General features: G+C 50.0%; 1 long non-coding RNA gene across 1 annotated transcript; it reads left to right on the top strand.

Annotated features, from left to right (window-relative positions):
• The first annotated feature begins 15,571 nt into the window (after positions 1–15,571).
• On the top strand, positions 15,572–18,149 carry LOC137752120 (uncharacterized). The gene is made up of 3 exons (XR_011071055.1): positions 15,572–16,007; positions 16,096–16,369; positions 17,997–18,149. It is a non-coding gene; the product is annotated as an uncharacterized lncRNA (long non-coding RNA).
• The last annotated feature ends 2,264 nt before the right edge of the window (positions 18,150–20,413 follow it).

Raw genomic sequence — 20,413 nt, 5'->3', positions numbered from 1 at the left:
GAGGAAACTAAGGCTTTTTCAGAGGTTAAGTGATTTTTCCCAAAGTCTCTCAGCTGGAAGGTAGTAGATCCAGGTGTCAGTGGATCTTAACCCCTTGTTTCCCTGTGGAAGGTTCTAAATTACTCTCAGGAATTCTCCCTCAAGCAGCCCCTATGGACCCCTGATTTCTGAAGAAACGAGCTTACACTATTCATCATATGCCACTTACTATAATCCACCTTAATAATGGGTTCCTTTCTTAAATTTCCTCACCTGCTGTCAATGATTTGCCCTATAATTAAACTGATCTAGGACTTAATGAAAACGTCATACCTTCTAATTGTTTTCAAAGAAGCAAAACTCTTTGAAGATCAAAAAAACAGTCCCACTCTACTGATAAGTCATTCCCAAATCTGGATAATTAGCAGAATCACTGGAGGAATTTTACAAACGTTCAGATTCCCGAGATCCATCCCCGAAGATTTTGACTGACTGGAGATGAGAAATCGAGTTCTCAGAGGCTCCCAGGTGATTCTAATCATCCAGGTTTGGGCCTGTATTAGAACTCACCTGAAGTTCTAGATCACGGTTTCTATAAGTTCACTGCCAATCTGGAGTTGACCTGTTGGGAGCATTGTCAAAAAGTGAAATCATCTAAGGAATACTCATGCGATACTTAAGAGGGACAGAACTCTTGTCTTTCCATACAGCATTTGAAGGGCTGCCGTCTAGGGGGTGTTTTGCTTCTAGGGTTGAGTTGGGACAGAGCACTGGGAAGAGCAGAAAGGCCCTTAAGCACAAGGGAGAGCTCTCTGTTGGTTCAGCAGTGAGAGAAGATAAGAAATGAAGCCTCAAGCTGACGCGTTTCACCATTGGCAGGTGGGGTGCCTAGACTGGCTCAGAGGTTGTGCTAGAAAAACAAGCTCCTTCCCACGTGAGGCTGAAGGGACAGAGGGCGGACAGGGGCCATGCGTCCTAGGCCAGGGCTCGTATTAGCTCCACATCACACTGCCCTGCATCTTTTAAAATAGCTGGACATAGGGTGCTATCATTTACTGCAGGGAGAATCTAGATTGCACTGGTCATTAGGGTGGGAAGCACCCCTTCGCCTGTCCCTGACTTGAAAAGAGGGAGGTGGGTTGAGCGAAGCACAGCAGTCTCTAGGTTTCAGGTGGCAGGAGCTGATTTCGTATTCCTTCCGTTTGCGGGCACAACGGCCTTGGGTGAACCTACCCTGCATAAGAAACGCACTCCACCGTCTCTCAAAATGCTTTCCTTTGGAGAACACTCAGGTTCTTCAGATTTAGGAACCTCCGAATTGTGGCCGACTTGATCGAAGACGTTAAAAAGTGACCGAGGAGCGACGGCTCACCTTGTGCGGTGGTGCAGCCCTTGCCCAGTAAATCCTGGAAAGTGCATCTTGGGTCACTGACAAGATTGCAGAAGAAGAGACGTGATTTTACTGTACTCGGCCATGTCGTCGCAAAGTCTCAACCACTGCAAGGCCCAGGAACAAGACAGTGATCGCATACTGTCTGTGCACATTTTGGGGTGATAAAAGCAATGATTACTTGTGTTGTTTATAACCTATTTACTGAAACTTCTGTTTGCTGGTAGCTTTTCCCTTCAGGAAGGAACCATTTTCCAAATGGTGTTTGTTTTAGGCTGCAAAAATGAATTTCTTGGCTGGACTTCGGCTAGTTTTTAATAACCTGCCAGAGTGCCGTACTTATTTTAAGGAAAAATAAAAAGTGATCATAGGATGATGAGGAAGGTAGACTTACAAAATGGCCTGTCCGTGGATAAGATGATTAGATGGGATAATGGAAGCTTCAGAAAATATAAGCATCTTACCTATTTTCCCAGCATTACATGTATTTATCGTTCTAAAAGCCATCTCAGTTGTTGCACTCTGCCCAACAGATGTATTTTTTAAGTTCCTATCGTGAATCCAAGTATGAGCAATGTAGTGTCTGGACTTCTATACATCATATATACTCTATTTTACTATATATTAAGCTATTGACGAGAACCGGTTTGAAATTACATTGATTTACTGAATGTAGTTACAAAGTGAGATAAGGCTTACGATCCTATCCCAAAGCAGGCAGGCAGGGGTGGGGAGATTTGTGCTTTGAGAAGGAAATCCTGAGCTGTGGTGTGGAGAGGGGTCTGGAGGGGCCAGAGTGGGTGTGTGTGCTGAAGCTTCAGGGCAACAGGACTCTGCCACGGGCTGGCTGGGGCGGAGGCGAGGGGAGCGGTGTCTAGGAGGACTCCTGGATTTGTCTCGCTGGCACAGCTTAAGAGACAGAAGCCTTCTGCTGAGAACCCTGGAGGAGGACGAGGCTTGGGGGTTAGGTCGTAGTACTCCACGGTATGAACGTACCACGGTTTCTTTATAAGCATTTGCTTTTAACAAACTCACATTGTCTGGCAGTTTGGGGAGGCCTAGCCCTGATGGCCAGGGAATTACTGGAATTCACACGCTCAGGATCTATTAGCCTCTGTCCCACATGCCACGGGGCAAAGCTTTAACATTAGAATTTGAGATTAGGTACAAAGTTGAAATGGGTCTTGTACTTCTGAGATAATGACTCTGTGTCCAGTGAACTCCCAGAATGTGCTACAAGGTCTACAGTGATTCTGAGGTATTTAATAACTGAGGACAGATTGATAAGCTTAGCAGCCTCATGGTGAAGAATGTTGGGTGTCTTGAAAGCTTTTATTGGAAATGAATCATATCTATCCTCTGCTCTGGCATAAATAATTTCCTTCTATGGAAAGATGATACGTCTTAAGGACCGTGGAGGGGCTTTAGAACGAGAGAAAAAAATGCAGTTGAAGGGCAACTTGCAAAGTTTTCAAAGGAAGTTTTGTGAAGTGAATTTACTGCTAGACAGATTGAAGTCCAGTCCGATGAATCTGATGGACCTGCCCCAGGCCCCGGGTGCCACTCTGTTAGATGCAGGCGTTGCAGTCCCATAGGAGGAGGGCTGACTCCAGGGCAGCCCTGCAGTCCCCGCTGCTGTGTGACGGTTCACTGGTATCAAAGATGCTCCCATTCTCTCCAGGGGGATCTCTTGTCAGAGATAGCTGGTGACGCGTCAAGTTTCTCTGACACAGGTCTCTTGGTATCTTTCCCAGCACCAATCTAGATCTGAACTGGTGGTCACTTGGTGACCGTAATGTTCATTGCCTTCTCCTTTATATGCTGAGCTAACCAGACACACATTAAGTGGACAGCAAGCCAGCCCTTCAGAGCCTCAGGACCCAGTCCCATAGCCTGTAAGCCTGCTTTCCTCATTTATAAAATGGCAAAAGTAAGGCTATCTTGTAGGAATGTCATAAATGGAATTGAGATACATGTAAGATACACCTGGTACCGTTCAGGGCGACAGTCACTCAACAGCGTTGTCTAGAAACTTCGGCAGAAACCTAGTACTGATTTCTTAGATATTGAATAGTTACTATGTGAAAAGCATCACTTCAGTTGTTGCAGGGGATATAAAGATGGCTAAGACACCATTTCTGTTCTCACGGCACTCACAGGGTAGAAAATAAGCTCATATTTGAAGGAGAAAGACAAAAACGTGAGTAAAATGTTCTTCCGGTTCAGGAGGAGGTGTCAGAGGAGGCTCACGTGGTTTAGAGCACATCTCGGCCCCGCTCCACGTGTCAGCTGAGCAAACGCCCGGGCTGCATCCAGGTCCTCGCCTGTGAAATAGACAGCACTGTGGATGCTGCCGAAGGGTCCAGAGAGTGAGGATTACGTTGCAAGCGCTCAGTCAGCGCTAGCAATGATCTATTTGTGCAGCTCCTATTATTGAGCACCCACTGTGTGCCGCCAGTTTCCAAGAACACAGAGTGAGGCCTTGTGCAGTTCAGTGAAGGAAACAGGCAAGTCAATAATTCATTGCAAGGATACAGAGTGTGGAGAGCCTTGATGGGGAAGTAAGTAAGACAATGCAGGAACACAGAGGAAGAGCATCTAAATCAGACTGCAGGCAGGGAAGGCTCCCAGAGGAAACGCCACTTGAGCCGAGCTTTCAAGGAGAAGTGAGGGTTATTCAGAAGAAGGAGGGGATAGAGAGGGGATGCCTTTGATTATAAAGAAGACAGTATGTGAGAAAGTGCTGTGGACAGAAAGCGTCACCTCCTTGGGAAGTGCAGCTGTAGTGTGGCCAGAGCCAAGAGGCAAGGAAGGGAGGGCTCTAAATCCAAGAGCCTAATTGATCAGGTAAGGGGTCTGGATTTTCCTAAAATGGAGAGAGGGGACCTCGGGAGGGTTTTAAGCAGGGGACTGATTTCTCAGAGTGACGCTTGCAAAGAGCCTTTTAGTAGATTCCTCCTGCCTGGAAGAGGAAGACCAGTGAGAAGGCTGTGGCCATCCAGCTGAGAAGGCGTGAGAGCCTGGCCAAGGGGTGGCTTTGGGGATGAGGGGGCGTGGTTTGGGACACGAGACCCTGAGATAGACTCTTTAGGACGTGATTGCCGTGGTGGCAATTCTTGCGGGTTCTCTTGCAGGCCGTTTGGTCCCTCTCTTCACGCTCCGGTGGGGCAACCTCACCTACTCCATGCCTCCGACTATCAGCGATGTGAGTGACAAATCTTTACCTCTTGCCTAGGTGCTCTGAGCTCCAGGCCCTTCTAGCCAGTTGTCACGTGGGCAGCTCCATCCAGATGTTAACACAGACACCTCAGTCTCAACTGGCTCAACCCCCATCCTGCCGTCACTCACGTACACAGGTCAGAGACTGGGAATCGTCCTCCACGCCTTTATGTCCATCCTGCCAATACATCCAGACCTCAAGTCCTCTCAGGACGACCCTCTAAAGCTCCTGAGCCCACCTACTTTGCTATCTCTGGGCCGTGGCTTTGGTCCAGGCCGCCACCACCTCGTGTCTCCTAATCAGCATTTCGGCCTCCGGTCCTGGCCTCGGGAAATCCATTCCCCACGGTGAAATTTGAGGGCTCTTTTTTTTTTTTTTTTTACTTTATTTAATTTATTTATTTTTGGCTGCGTTGGGTCTTCGTTGCTGCGCGCGGGCTTTCTCTAGTTGCGGCGAGTGGGGGCTACTCTTCGTTGCGGTGCGTGGGCTTCTCATTGCTGTGGCTTCTCTTGTTGCGGAGCACGGGCTCTAGGCACACGGGCTTCAGTAGTTGTGGCACGTGGGCTCAGCAGTTGTGGCTCGCGGGCTCTAGAGCACAGGCTCAGTAGTTGTGGCGCACGGGCTTAGTTGCTCCGCGGCATGTGGGATCTTCCCAGACCAGGGCTTGAAACCGTGTCCCCTGCGTTGGCAGGTGGATTCTCAACCACTGCACCACCAGGGAAGCCCCTGAGGGCTCTTTTTAAAGCGCGCACACTTTCTGAATACATGCTGGAAGAACTCACCTAAAACGCACACATGAAATGGGACCGAGCTAGTGCAGAACGAGATCGTGTGGCTGATTCACCGGGAATCCTCAACACAAGCTGCTTCACTGCTGTGTCTTAAACGGAGCAAGTGTTTTGCTGAGTGCAAATGTTGGAATATTCATTAGGTGGGGATTTGGAAAAATGGCTTAGAGATGTTTACATCCGTCTTCTGTGCACATCATAGAATGTTTCCTGGAAGTAGTGAAGGGAGAAATCAGACAGCCAGCTACTTGTTCCAATGTCGTTCCCTGGATAAAACCTCTTTGCCCCATTGATTTGAAGATATGCCACCTCCATCAGGTCCTGAGATCCCACACGAACTCGGCGCTCTCTGGGGCCTTCTCTTTGGCTTCCAGATCTGCCCGTCTAGTCCCAGGACCATAAAGTTGTGATCCGCCTCGTCTTCCACGTCTTAGGAGCCCTTCAGTGACAAATAATACCGACAAGCACACAGGAGTGCCTAGTGCTTTCTGTGTCCGACTATTTAATACATTTCAGAAAGTATTTGGGCACTGATTTTTTTTTTCACAGAACACTATTGGCATCCCATGGAACACAGGCATTCCCTGGATTTGAGAAATACTGAACTTGTACATCTTGCTTTAGAAAGGCCCAGCAGGCCTGGACTTGACCCTGGAGGAGGTCAGACTCACGTGGCTTTTACTGTGCAACCGCCCCGGCCAGGCATCATGCAGGAAAGTGTTCAGGTGTCTCGTCTCGTTTAATCCCCACCCCAACGCTTTGGAGCAGCGGTCATGCCCTCTGTTTTACTGGGACGGGTGGGAGATTCAGGGACATCCCGACGAATGTCTAATACCTGCCGAGCAGCGTGCCAAGTGCTGGGGAGGAAGGCTGCTTCTGCCCACGCCCTGTCCTCAGTCACGCCGCGCTGTCACTGCACCCCCAGGAACAGGAGTGACGGGGGCGACTTAGGGAGCACTCGTGGGTGGGCCGGGGCTCGCCCTACCCTCGCACCGCCCCCGCTTCTCCCCTGCGGGAGCTGGGAAAGAGGGCGAGCCCCGCAGGAGGAGCGGGTTCCCGTTTTCCAGGCGAGGAAACGGAGGCGCGGAGGGGTTACGTCCGCTGCTCGCGAAGCGGCGAAGCTGGGATGTGGACCCAGGAGACGCCGGGCTCGAGTCTGCAGCCTGCACAGTGGACCGCCCTCACCCTACCTCCACTCCCAGGCCCAGCTTTTCTGCCCCGGGCCTTAGAGCAGGCCGTGCCCTCTGCCCTCATGCTCATCGTGCCCTCACGGATCCCTCAGCGGGATGTCACTGCCGCGCTGGGCCGTCGTGTCCTGGGCTCTCCTGGCCACCAGAGGGCCGTGGCCGGCCGGACCCGGAGCACGGGCTCCGGGCCCTGCAGGCGGGATGGAACGTCACCGAATGTATGCAGCTGACTCTCAAACCCAAGACCCTGCACGGCGAGGCCAGCTGGGTAGAGCAGTGACGTTTACGTGATGCAATAACGCAATACGGCCCCCACCAAAGGCCTGGGGACGCGCCACTCCTGCCCCCATCTCCCTCGTTCACTCAACAAATATTTATGAACCTCCCGCCGAGACACGGGGCTAAACATCAGATTTATCCGTTGTTTCCATGGAACAGTGTCTCGGGGTTCAGGCTGCGGGTCCAGGGTTTGAGAGCATCAAAGTGGAGAGATCATCACAAACTCGCAAAGGGAAGTAAAATGTCTGGACACACCATCCAGCCATGTTGTTAGGAGGGTCCTTCCTGCACCCGCACTGTGGACGCCAGCGCCCCTGACGCTGTGCACGTCATTGACCTTGAGCGCTGAGGCCTAATTCTCCAGTTTATGAAAGGATATTACCTTCGTGAGCAGTGTGAGACGGGAGCAGAGTTCCGTGCAGGGCAGTGTTTGCACAGCTCAGCCCAGCTCTTTGGTTTCCCAGCAATTGTTATGGAACCAAGAGCCAGTGCAGCGATCCACTGATGACTCCGGAACAGGGCTGGCAGCCTGGGGGTGTGGAGAGACGGGGAGGCCACTCCCCACAAGTGCTTCTAGCCTAGTGCCATGGACCCTTTACATCTCAGCAACTGCTTCTGCAACAGAGCGGTCCTCCATTTTGATATTTTATGCACCTAATTTTGTTCCATGCAGGAGTCTTGTCAGACTCTGGCAGTGAGTCTCCAAAATCAAGGCAGGGGTGAGTTGAACGGGGGAAATTATTGCTTTCTCAAGGATTAAAATAAACAGAGAGGATGGGTTATTACATACTCAATAATGTTGGCCCCTTGATTAAAAATACAAATGTAATTCAGCTCAAAATGATCCTCTAGTTTGCTGTTCTACAAAATTAGATTACAGTCAAAAATGAGCTGAGTCTCTTAAACACAAGCCGTTTCCCTCACGTCAACTGTCTCTGGAGAAACAGCCTTCCCAGCTTGGATTTTCCATGGATGGAATTTTGGCCAAAACATTACTAATCTGAACATTTGAATCATGCTTCCTACAATCATTAAAGGCCAAGAGGCAACATGGCAGAATGGGGAAGCTTGGACTTTGGAATCAGATAAACCTGGACTCTTTACTTGACCAGCTGTGTGAGTTTTGGTCAAGTTACTGAACCTTTCTGAGTCTATTTTTTCAGGTAAAAAAATGAAATAAATTAAAACATTTAAAATGAGGATGACAATGTCTACCTTATACGGTTGTTTTTAGGTGTTCAGATACTGTATATAAAAGTGCATAGGGGCTTCCCTGGTGGCGCAGTGGTTGAGAATCTGCCTGCCAATGCAGGGGACACGGGTTCGAGCCCTGGTCTGGGAAGATCCCACATGCCGTGGAACAGCTAGGCCCGTGAGCCACAACTACTGAGCCTGCACGTCTGGAGCTTGTGCTCCGCAACAAGAGAGGCTGCGATAGTGAGAGGCCCACGCACCGCGATGAAGAGTGGCCCCTGCTTGCCGCAACTAGAGAAAGCCCTCACACAGAAACAAAGACCCAACACAGCCAAAAATAAATAAATAAATAAATAAAATAAAAATAAAAAGTGCATAACATAGTGCTTGGCAAAGATTAGGCCCTCAGGATATGGTAACCAGTACTATTACGAATGCTTAGTAGAACTCAGATGAGAAGACTGTACACATTGGTTCCAGAACCCAAAGGCTCTTTCTTCATCTCAGAAAGGGAAATACACTAAGCCAGTGGTTCTCAGTTTCTGCAGCTCATTAGAATCTCCTGGGAAACCTCCAAAGATTCTGCTTTTAACTTATCTGGGATGAGGCCAGGTGTTCTTCTTCCCTTTTTCTTTTTTCAACTGAAGAATAGTTGACATACAATATTATACGATTTCAGGTGTACACCATAGTGATTTGAATTTATATACATTATGAATTAATCACCACAGTAAATCTAGTAACCATCTGTCCCCATACAAGGTTATTACAGTACTATTGACTATATTCTCTATGCTGTACATTACATCCCCGTGACTTATTTATTTTACAGCTGGAGGTTGGTACCTCTTAATCCCTTTCACCTGTTTCACTCATTCCCCCCACCCCCTCCCCTCTGGCGACCACCTGTTTGTTCTCCGTATCTATGAGTCTTTTTCTGTTTTGTTATGTTTGTTTGTTTTGTTTTTCAGATTCCACATATGAGTGAAATCATATGGTATTTGTCTTTCTCTACCTGACCTATGTCACTTAGCATGGTACCCGCTAGGTCCATCCATGTTGTCACAAATGGCAAGATTTCTTAGGGGTTCATGTATCTTTTCCAATTAGTGTTTTCATTTTCTTCAGATACATACTCAGAAGTGGAATTGCTGGATCGTATGGTAGTTCTGTTTTTAATTTTTTGAGGAACCTCCATAGCGGCTGCACCAATTTTCATTCCCACTAAGAGTGCAGGAGGGTCCCATTTCTCCGCATCCTTGCCAACACTCGTTATTTCTTGTCTTTGACAATAGCCATTCTGACAGGTGTGAGGTGATACCTCATTATGGTTTTGATTTGCATGTCCCTGATGATTAGTGATGTTGAGCATCTTTTTATGTGTTTACTGGCCATTTGTATGTCTTGTTTGGCAGAATGTCTATTCAGGTCCTCTTCCTATTTTTAAACGATTGTTTGTTTTTTTGATATTGAGTTGTGTGAGTTCTTTATATATTCTGGATATTAAGCCCTTATCAAATATATCGCTTGTAAATGTCTTCTCCTATTCAGTAGGCAGCCTTTTCATTTTGGTGCTGGTTTCCTTCACTGTGCAAAAGCTTTTTAGTTTGATGTAGTCCCAATTGTTTATTTTTGCTTTTGTTGCCCTTGCCAGGGGAGACAGATCCAAAAACATATTACTAAGACTGATGTCAAAGAGTCTGTGTCTTCTTCTAGGAATTCTGTGTTTCCACATTCTTTCAAACATGCACTTAATGCGCTGTCAGGGCTGAGAACCCCTGCTCTGCGTCCTCATCAGCTGCGACAGGCTGACCAGACGTCAGGAAGCCTCACAGTGGTGTTTGCTTGGGGTCTGGCCTTCAGCCTCATACGTTCAGAACTATCTCATCAGAACCCTCGAGGTGATTGGTCTTGGAGAGACAGGCACATGGTGAGAGTGAAATGGAGAGGTCTGAATGTCGTCTTATTAATTTATGATGAAAAATATACCTGTCAAATCAGCCAGGTATATGTGTTGGCCTGAACAGCATATTTTCCCTCTAAGCAAACTCCTAAGGAAGCCACATGATGATGAAGGACTCGGAACAGAGGAAGTGGCCGCATGGTTTGACAGTTGCCCGCCGTCTGGCTTGAGATCCCACGAAGGGTATGTGCCCTTTGGGAAGGCTGGATGCACCTGCCCTCTTTGCCAGGTCCTTTGTCACCCGTGAATCAGTCTGCACGGCATGTCGTCGGTTTGCCGCCAGATCACCTTTGCAGGTCACCATTATCAGGTCATTCAGAAATGGATTCCAGAATGGGAGTCAAGGCAGCAGAACTAGCTCACATCTGTGTCTAACAAAATGACTGGTCATTCCATCAGAGAAGGGGAAGGTCTGGACCGTGGCTCTGTTTTTTTTTTTAATATAAATTTATTTATTTATTTTTAATTTTGGCTGCGTTGCTGTGCGTGGGCTTTCTCTAGTTGCGGCGAGCAGGGGCTACTCTTTGTTGTGGTGCGTGGGCTTCCCATTGCGGTGGCTTCTCTTGTTGCGGAGCACGGGCTCTATGTACACAGGCTTCAGTGGTTGTGGCGCTCCGGCTCAGTAGTTGTGGCTCACGGGCTTAGTTGCCCTGCGGCATGTGGGATCTTCCCGGACCAGGGCTCAAACCCATGTCCTCTGCACTGGCAGGTGGGTTCTTAACCACTGCGCCACCAGGGAAGTCCCTGTAGCTCTGGTTTGATGAAAGCACGTGTCATAAACATACATATGAGTGCCCCAGAGGAAAGGATCTGGGCCTCAAGCTCTGTCCTTCTCATTCCCAAGGAGGATTTGAAAACTGCCATGAAAGCTGTGGCTAAAATTTTGCCTGAAGGATTATAAACATTTAACTTTGCTTTTAGAGCTCGTTACTGATCCCACATCTGGGCCGAGGTGGGGATGGTGGACCAGGGCCCAGCAGCTTCTGAAGCCCGTACATCTGAGAAGGAGGGAAGATGAACATCCCATGACCAATGTGCATGTGATCCTGCCAGGCCGGGATCCCAGCAGGGGGACATTAGGAAGAGGGTGTCAGTGAGTGACCGGATGGGGAGTCATGTGGGAGGAGACCCACAGCTGAGGCCATCGTTCCCCATCAGCACGTGGGTGACAAATGACCAGAAGAACAGGGTAACTGAGACATCGGGGTTGTATAAAATGTTACCCAGGGAGGAAAGCAGCTCAAAGTTAGGTTCACTTCGGGTTCAGAAGTCTGTCTTTTTTTTTTCTGGCCACAACAGAGTGGCTTGGGGGATCCTAGTTCCCCGACCAGGAATTGAACCTGGGCCCCCTGCAGTGGAAGCACCGAGTCCTAACCACTGGGCAGCCAGGGAACTCCCCAGAAGTCTGTCTTTTAAAAAGGATTGATTTATTTAGAATTTAAAGGATCACCAGAGAATTGAGGATGACTGTCCGGTCTTTCTTACTAGAGAGTGAGAGCTAGGTTCAGTTTACTAACCAGTGATACAGGTTAACTGTATTGATTGAAACCCAGCATTCAGTATGGCTCTGTTACCAGCTTTAGTCCCTTCTCATGAACGCTAGCTCCTTGGCCAGGAGGGGCAGAAGGAAATTTCTTGCCTAGGCTGTGTTTGGATCTTCGCTACATTTAGCTGCCCTAATTTTGCTTCTCTGAGTCTCTCCTGTGGGACCCAGACCGGTTTCCATCAGATAAACCATGTGCTTGCATCAGGGACTTGTTTTCTACAGGAGTCCTATTTTCCTACCTCCTCTATGCTGTCTCACTGGAGCAAACACGCTGGCAGGTAGCAATGAACCTGGTGTCTCCCCAGCTCACCTGTACACCTTTGAGGGGAGCCGGGTTTGTTCCTAAACCAGCTGATGCCCATGGTTCATGTTATTGTACTTAGGAAATGTGATGACACACTAAGAAGTCAGCCAATTAACTATTACGTACGTGAATATAATGAGTGTAAAAGGGAGAACTGCTTCTTTGAAAGCTAAGTTGAATGATTTGGAAAGATTCAATACAGGTAACAAAGATTTGCTTTAAAGGAAGTGTAGGGGGGACCGGGGGAAAGTAATTTAAGAACGGAAGCATTCTGTACTGAAATTGCTTTTCAACAGTCTGTAAGATCTCCTGCCCATTTAAAGTAATCAGAATTTGAAATTGTAGATAATACATTATAGGTGTGATTTATGCAAAAAAGGAGACGGCAAGAATCCCCAGTTGGGGCACTGCGCAAAGAAAAGGCTTTGGCCCTGGGTCAAAATATTGGCAGATAATTGACCATGTGTATGTGTTTTAAGGTAAAATAAAATGTTTAAAGTATTTATATAATTTTTAAATCATTGATTCATCCATTTAACACATACTTACTGAGTGCCTACTACGTGTCAGTGTTCTCAGCTCTGGGAATGCAGAAATGATTCAGACCAACCAAGGCCCTGTGCTCAGAATGTACCTTCTAGTGTAAGAGGCGGCAGGAAACAGGCGTGTAATATATACCTATGACGTCATGCACCTCTGTGAACCGTGCAGGTGAGCAGAGCCGGTGATGGGGTGAGGAGGCAGGGGCAGGAAGGGCCTCTGTAATGAGGACACGTGAGACCAGAGAGGGAATCACATGGGGAGCCACGTGGAGATCCAAGGGAAGACTGTAGGGGCAGAGGGACCAGTGGGGCAAGACCCCCAGCCGGGCCTGAGCTGGACGTACTGAAGGAACCTGGGGGAGCGGGTTGGAAGGCGAGCACTTCGGGCTGAGGAGAGACACGGGCAGGGCCAGATCATCGCAGAGGTGACTTTGGATCTTACCCAGAAAATGAGGGAAGCCACGTGGTGGGAGGGGTGGGGGGAAGGAGCCTGGCTAGGTCTGATTTCTCATTTCAAAAGGCCGCTCTGCTGCTGTATGGAGAATTGAAGATAGGGGGGCAAAGGTGGAAGCAAAAAGTCACACATGGCACAGACAGGGCCCAGGCAGAGACGCCCAGGAGGATCAGCAGGGAGGACCAGACGCCCAGGGCGGTGCGGGCGAGCGAGAGGAGCAGGTGGAGGCGGAGGGAGTGACCCCTACAAGTGGCCTGATGGACACAGAAGGGAGGGGGAGGGGGAGCTTGGGGGGGGGACAGGGATGTCGGTGGGCGCGTCCCGGGGGGATGGGAGCGGAGGGGCGCCCTGGAGCGCGAGGTGCTGCGGCCTTTGAGTTCATTAGAGGGAATAAGGCGGGACTGGGTCCAGCGACGACAACGAAGCCTGCTTTTCGTCTGTCTCCGCAGCTGATGCGTTGGGAGGTGGGCCCAGGCTGCTCTTGCCCATTTTTGGCGGCGCCGCCCGTGGATGCCGCTCAGTGGAATTCCGCAGAGGGAAAATAAGCCAGAGGCTCACATTTCTCAGGCTTTAGGTAGACTCTCTGCGGTTGGAGAGCTTTTGGAAAATGTCTGTTATGGGAATGTATTTTATATACAGGTGTCAGCAATCTATTAAAAAAAAAAAAAAAGGTTCCCGGAAGCCACAGGACCTGGCTGGGTCCCTAGCGCGGACCGGAAATATCCCGCATCAGGTCACCCCTGGGGACCAGGAATTTCTGCCGAGGGATGGAAGAAGGAGTATGGTTCAGAGATGTTACCCCGACGGCCTGGCTTTAATTTTCTGCCATGTCTGCCTCTACCCCTCGGTTCCGGCCCTTGGGAACAGCCGATGCCAACAGGTTGAAGATCCTAAATCTTTGAATTTTGCCCCAGCACAGCCCTGCTTGCCCTTGATGAGCCCGAGACAGGGAGGTGAAGGCAGACGTGTGCTTTTTATAACAAGAAAGCCCCACGTGGGTCCTTACAAACTAGTGTGGCCCCTGTGAGGGATTCCTCTTTCCTGGGCTGAAGGCAGGTCAGGGCCCCGAACCCAAACAGGCTGAGTGGGCCTTGCTTCGCAGCCCATACCTGCCTCTTTCCTGGGAGGAAACAGGCATTCCTGCCTAGAAAGGGCCTGCCCATCAGGGAGAGGCCAGAGCCCGGGCCTCCATCCCAGGATCAGCTGCCTACCTCCCTGGGCCGTCTGGGTGGGGAGGGGGCTGAGGGTGCGGGCAGGACCAGGTGCCTGAAGGCACCAGAGGAGGAGAGGGCGGCGCTTCTCCGGGCAGGACAGCTCCTGGGGGTGCTCTGACCAGCTTTTCTTAAGTTTTGAAAGTATTGCTTTTACTGGTAAATAACAACATACCTAAAGTTGCATAAAAATCTAGGTACAGTTTAATACCTGCAGCCTAGGAGTCCCCTGAGTGCGTCTTTCTGGTCAACCCCCTGACCCCCCCCCCCCCCCCCCAGAGTGACAAACAGCCTGATTGTGTGATAACCATCTCTTTACTGCCCTTTACAGTGCGAGCATGCATGTGTGTACCTTAAACACTGTACTTCAGCTTTATTTCTAAACCGCGTAGGAATGGAGTCCCGCTCTGTTCCTTTATCCTGCCCCTCTCCCTCAGCATCGTGCTTTGGGATTCATCCACGCTGTTGTGCGCAGACTTAGTCCACTGGTTTTCACTGCTTATAGGATCCTCTCCAGTGAGTATACCACAGTTACTTATTCATTTGACTGTAGATGGGGAATTGGCTGTTGTACAGGGCTGCTGGCAGTGGGCAATGCTGTTATGAATATTTCTGAATATGAGTCACATGTGCAGTTTCTCCGTGGGCTGTACCTTGCGAAATGGAAGTTCTGGATTTGCATATCTGTAATTTTAAAGATGATGCTGAACTGTTTTTCCAAGAGATATCTGGGTTGTCCAAATCTACATCATTGCTGACTTTCATGTTTGTTAATTATGAAAAGAGTATGTCAAAATCACCTACTATGTGTGTAGATTTGTCTATTTGTCATTTTAGTTCAGTCATTTTTTTTGCTCTATATATTTAAATCTAGGTTATTAGATATATCAAATTGTTATAGCTTCTTGGTCAATGGATCATATTCAAAACAATTTTGATTTCAATGCAAGAATGTTGATAAGAGCACTGTGCATTGCCGGTGGCACCGGACAGCCCCACGTGGGAAACTGTCCAGATATTATCATTTTCTCACTACGAAGTGACCCTCCTTATCTCTGTGGATGCTTTTTGCTTTGAAGTCAGTTTTGTACTTCTAACCTTGTTGCCTCCAGGACCCTAGAGATCCTAGAGAGCCAGAGGGAGTGAATTTGCTGAGTGAGCCCAAGAGGGCAGGAGAGAGAGTCAGGCTGACCCCCTTGGGCCACCCGGCTCAGAGAGGTTGGGGGACCCTCAGTCCACTCCCTCCTGCGGACTGGAAGGAGGCAGGGAGAGGGAGCAGAGCCTTGAGGACAGGGCCCCCCATCGGAACACCTGCTGGTTGGGGGGTCAGCTGCGCACACACGGCTTTTCCACGTGCTCACCCCACCGCTCTGAGATTCGGTTTCTAAGGCTCTTGTTTCTATGCTGTGACGTGGTGGTCGACAGTATTTTCAGAGGAGGAGCTTTGAAATGAGAAGGCATTTATGACAGCGGAGTGACTCAGGCTGGGGCTCTGCTGTGGGTGACTCAGGAGCTGGGCGCGGGGTGAAGGCTGCTCTGGGGCCTATAGGGCTCGTTGCTGGGCCGTGAACAGGAGCCTAGACCCCCTCAACCAAGATGCAGGCTCCTCGGCTGCCCTGAGAGGCACGATGGAGTCTGGAATGTGGGCTCGGCGACAGGACAGGAATGGAGCTGGCCCAGGGCAGCGGGTCATAGCTTCCATCTGTGTGCGTGTCGCTGCGGGCCCGGCGGCCGAAGCCAGATTCTGACTCACCTCCTCGCTCACCTCTGCCTAGTGTCACCTTAAAGCCGGTCAGTAGAGAGACCATGTGCGTCTGTGCACTTCACAAGTGGGGACCTTCCAGACCTGCCCGGCTTTCCACCTCACCAAGAAACGTCCTACCTTCTTTGAGTGCTCCAGCCCCCAAATCAGCGGTCCCCTGGTCCCACAGTCATTGGAATTGTGCCCCTGTAAGTAATAAGTTCACTAGTATGGGATCAACCAACACTGTTTTTTAAAATATTTATTTATTTATTTATTTATTTTTGGCTATGTTAGGTCTTCATTTCTGTGCGAGGGCTTTCTCCAGTTGCGGCGAGTGGGGGCCACTCTTCATCACTGTGCGTGGGCCTCTCACTGTCGCGGCCTCTCCTGTTGCGGAGCACAGGCTCCAGACGCGCAGGCTCAGTAGTTGTGGCTCACGGACCCAATTGCTCCGCGGCATGTGGGATCCTCCCGGACCAGGGCTCGAACCTGTGTCCCCTGCATCGGCAGGCAGACTCTCAACCACTGCGCCACCAGGGAAGCCCCTCAACCAACACTGTCTTATTGGGTGAGTGCCAGTGTTTTTAATCTTCATGTATCTTAAATCTGATATGGAGCGTAAAACCCCAAGTGCACTCCTTCAGTCAGGCCCTCTGTGCTTTGGCCTCAACGGCCCGGCATTCTTGTCTGTTCAGTAAACTCTCTTTGGGAAAGAAAGGGGTAAACTTAGATTCTCCTCCAGATCTACAGATGCAATTTCAAAATGACATCTCCACCCAAGGACCTAGATGCCCGTTGGCTGTGCATGCTGGGTCATTCTGTGTGTGTGTGTTTGTGTGTGTGTGTGTCACCGAGCGGTATTTGGAAGCCTGCATGCCTCTTTTCTATGGTTAGAAATTACTTGGCAGGTCAAAACAGTGAGCTCCAGGCCTTGTTCTCTGTCTTGAATTTATAGACAAAGGACCTTAGCTCCTTGAGGCTGATGTGAGACAGCAACAACCTGTTTTAGCTCTTTTGTGGATGAGCCGGGACCAGTGTGCAGGGACATGGACGGATAGGGTGGGGACACGTGAGAAGGCAGGTCCAGGCCTGAGGGCTGCGGGTGTGACAGCGGGAGAAAGTTTGGACGGACGCTTATAAAATAGAAAAGAGCAGAAAAACAGGTTGTGAGAGTTCAGGGGCCAGTTAAGTAGGACATTTCATCTCATTCCTTGTGTGTTTTTCCCAGGGATCTAGAACTAGTTTTTCCTCCACAGTCACGTGCATCGCCGCCAGGGACACAGAGAGGAGACGCCGGCCAGGGACACAGGGAGGAGATGCCGGCTCTTGCCTCCAGAATGGTCACCCTGTGGTACCACCTTGGGTTGGGCTGCGGCACTTCCTTCTTTTTAGGAGACGTGGGAGCTCCAGAATCCATCTGTTTCCAAAGCAGAGTGTATGATGCATGCGTTCCGCTCCCCAAAGCACTTATTTAAATGCTCTTCAGTGCAAGGCACTGCCTGCACCTAAATTTTCACACTGAAAATGGCTGGTGAGTTTTGGCATTGGTCAGAGTGACATGACTCCACGGAGCTGGTGTACAGCTGAACTCCTCCCTTAACTTGGAAGCAACTCTAGGGATAAAAGCAAAATGACCCACAGCCCAGGGATGGCATGGTCAGCTGGGATTGCCCCTGAGTTCCTACCTCTGCAACTGAGGGTGTTCAGCACATGTTTGTGGGGATAGTGTCAAGGCATCGTGGAAATCAGTGACTTCAGTTTGAAGTCGGTGCATCCTTGGGGTGTCTCTTACCCCCATCTGACAGTGCACGGGCAGGACCTGGGCATCCCCGTGCTAAGAGCCACAGCTGCCTCTCAGTGCCCTGTCTGGGGGTCAGGCCCTGTGCACAGTAGGCTTATTCCTAATCAAGCCAGAGCCTTGCATGGCTGAGGAAATCGGAGCCTGAAGAATTCTGCCCCACCCCCCTAGCCAGTTCCCAGAAGAGCTCAGCGTTAGCCCTCGTGTTTCTGGCCTCGGTTTGTGGTCTGTCCATTACCCCACCCAGCATGTTTTCCATCTTTGTCTTTTTCATTTCCTTCGTTTCATTTCCCGCTCTCCAGAGAAGCTATCCAGAGGAGACTCTTGCTTGCACAGAGGGACACTTTCCTGGCAGTACTGCAAGCCCAAACACCTGCCCAAATTCCTTGCTCTGCAGGACCCCCGTTAGGCGCCTGACTTGCTCGTGCTCAAGCCTTAGTCCCCCGGCTGTGCCCCGCTGGTCGCTGGTCGGCCGAGTTGTGTCCTGCTGTCTTTGCACCCCAGGGCCGAGCCCCACCTGGAATGCGGTAAGCACTCGCTGTGGACAGAGCCTCCCTCCTTCCTCGCACCACTGGCCCCCCGAGCCCTTCCTCCTACATCGCAGTGTCCTGACTATCCCCCAGGGCCACCTACTGGCCTTCTCAGCATGCCACGGTCTCCCAGGCTGTCAGATCACTGGACAGCCCTGCGGGAGAAAGTGCCATGGGATTTGGGTCAATGGATGAAGCCAGGAAGCAGGGAGGGTCTGAGGGAGATGGACTGAGCTGCCTCAAGTTTCAAACCTAACTCTGGTTTCTTCCTTACAGGCCGGTGCGGGGCCCCAGAAGGTGCGGGAAGTTAGCATTCAAGTTACTTTCTGCTGCATATGGGTTGGCAGTTGGTTCTGTGTCTGAAAGAGGAGCTACCGTTTAGCTGAGCCCGTGACAGGAGGGTTCCGGACAAAGGAGTGACCTATTTCTCACAGGGCCCCACGAACGGTTTGGTGGCCTAGGGGAGCCACGGGTTTGCATTAGCGAAGGCTTCTGCCCAGGAAGCCCGTCCAGCTTATTCTGGGCAGCTGATGGGACCTCCTGCAATCCAGGTGAGAAGAAACCTCAGCTCAGGGCTGGCCGTGAAGGGTTGGGGACCCGCCCCCGGGGGACACAGTGGCTGGAGAACTACCCTTATGGCTTGACGGCGGGGTCCCGTCTCCCGCCGCCAACCCTGCAGGTGGAGCTGAATCAGGAACCACAGACAAGGCGGGACTTGGGGCCCTGTAGCCCGGTGGTCACGTTACAGGCAAGAGGTGACTTTTGGCACACGTGATTCAAGACCTATTTTGCCACAGAAATACAAAGTAGCAAGACAAAGCAAAGAAGTCATTAACTATTATTATTGTTGCCGTAGAGTTGCTTTATGTTTTGTTATAAAAACAAAATTCAACTGAGTGAACTTGAAGATCTGATTGGCTTTGTTAGCTGAGTCATGAATTGGGCGGCATCCCATCCAGGTGGGGGGCTCGAGGGGTTTTTACAGGCGGAAGGAGGGTGGGGAAGGGGAGCTATTAGCCAAAGAAAAGAAAGGATTGTTCCAGGCCAGGCTGACCTCTTTTGGGAGAAGGGGAGGCAGGGGTCGTACCTCACCAGCCTTGATCAGCATATTGCAGATTGGCTGTTTTAAAGGTGACATTTCTAGGAGGGATTGAAACTGACATTAAGGGGCTTCCCTGGTGGCACAGTGGTTACGAATCCGCCTGCCAATGCAGGGGACACGGGTTCAAGCCCTGGTCCGGGAAGATCCCAGAGCCCGTGAGCCACAACTACTGAGCCTGCGAGCCACAGCTACTGAGCCCGCAAACCACAACTACTGGAGCCCACCCACCTAGAGCCCGTGCTCCGCAACAAGAGAAGCCACCGCAATGAGAAGCCCGCTCACCGCAACAAAGAGTAGCCCCTGCTTGCTGCAACTAGAGAAAGCCTGTGCGCAGCAACGAAGACCCAATGCAGCCAAAACTAAATAAATGACAAAAAACAAAAACTCTTAAAAAAAAAGAAAGAAACTGCCATTAAGTCTTGGTTTGCTGCGGGGTGAGGGTGAGCCACAAATGGCTCCACGTGGGGCTTGTAATTTCTTTTTCACCGTTTTCTCAGCCAGTGGCTCTGATATTTCTCCGAGTCCTCTCCCCTAAATGAACAGGGAGGGGCCCAGGGTGTGGTTTGGGCTTCCTTATAGAGTGTTTCATCACATCTAACTTCTGCTCCAAAGTTAGTGAACTTCAGGCAAATTTTTCACCATGTGCACATGGTAAATACTTGGGTGACATTTTTATAGGCACCCAAAATACTTTAAATTATAATGTTAGTGAATGAGAAAATAATAGCACACGAATCATCAAAATCACTCCCAGGATTTCCAATGTTTAAGAACAGCCTGGCTCAGGGGGTCCTGAACCCAGAGTTTCCAGCTGAAGTGGTGCCCCCGTGGTGATATTGTATGTATAATAAAAATATATATTTGGTTTTGTCCCAGGTTCCTGGCACAGGGCTTCTAGCACCCTTGGAATTTCCTGAGTGATAGAGGTGATTGGAACAGCTTTTGTTATTCATAGCAAGCCCCTTTTGACCTCATTCAAATTTATGTTAATGAGGTGACTCTGGGAGGATGGAAACTGGCTGCCAGAGGGACCAACCCTGTGATTAAAGGGTTGGAACTTTCAGCCTCACCCCTGGGCCTCTGGGGAGGGGGTAGGGCCAGAGATTGAGTCCAGTCTCCAAAGGCCAGGGATGTAATCCATCAGCCTTTGTAATGAAGCTTCCATGAAAACCCAAACTCAAG

The sequence above is a fragment of the Eschrichtius robustus genome, chromosome 18, assembly GCF_028021215.1.
Source record: "Eschrichtius robustus isolate mEscRob2 chromosome 18, mEscRob2.pri, whole genome shotgun sequence".
Taxonomy (NCBI): domain Eukaryota; kingdom Metazoa; phylum Chordata; class Mammalia; order Artiodactyla; family Eschrichtiidae; genus Eschrichtius; species Eschrichtius robustus.
This window is presented reverse-complemented; position numbering and strand designations above follow the sequence as displayed.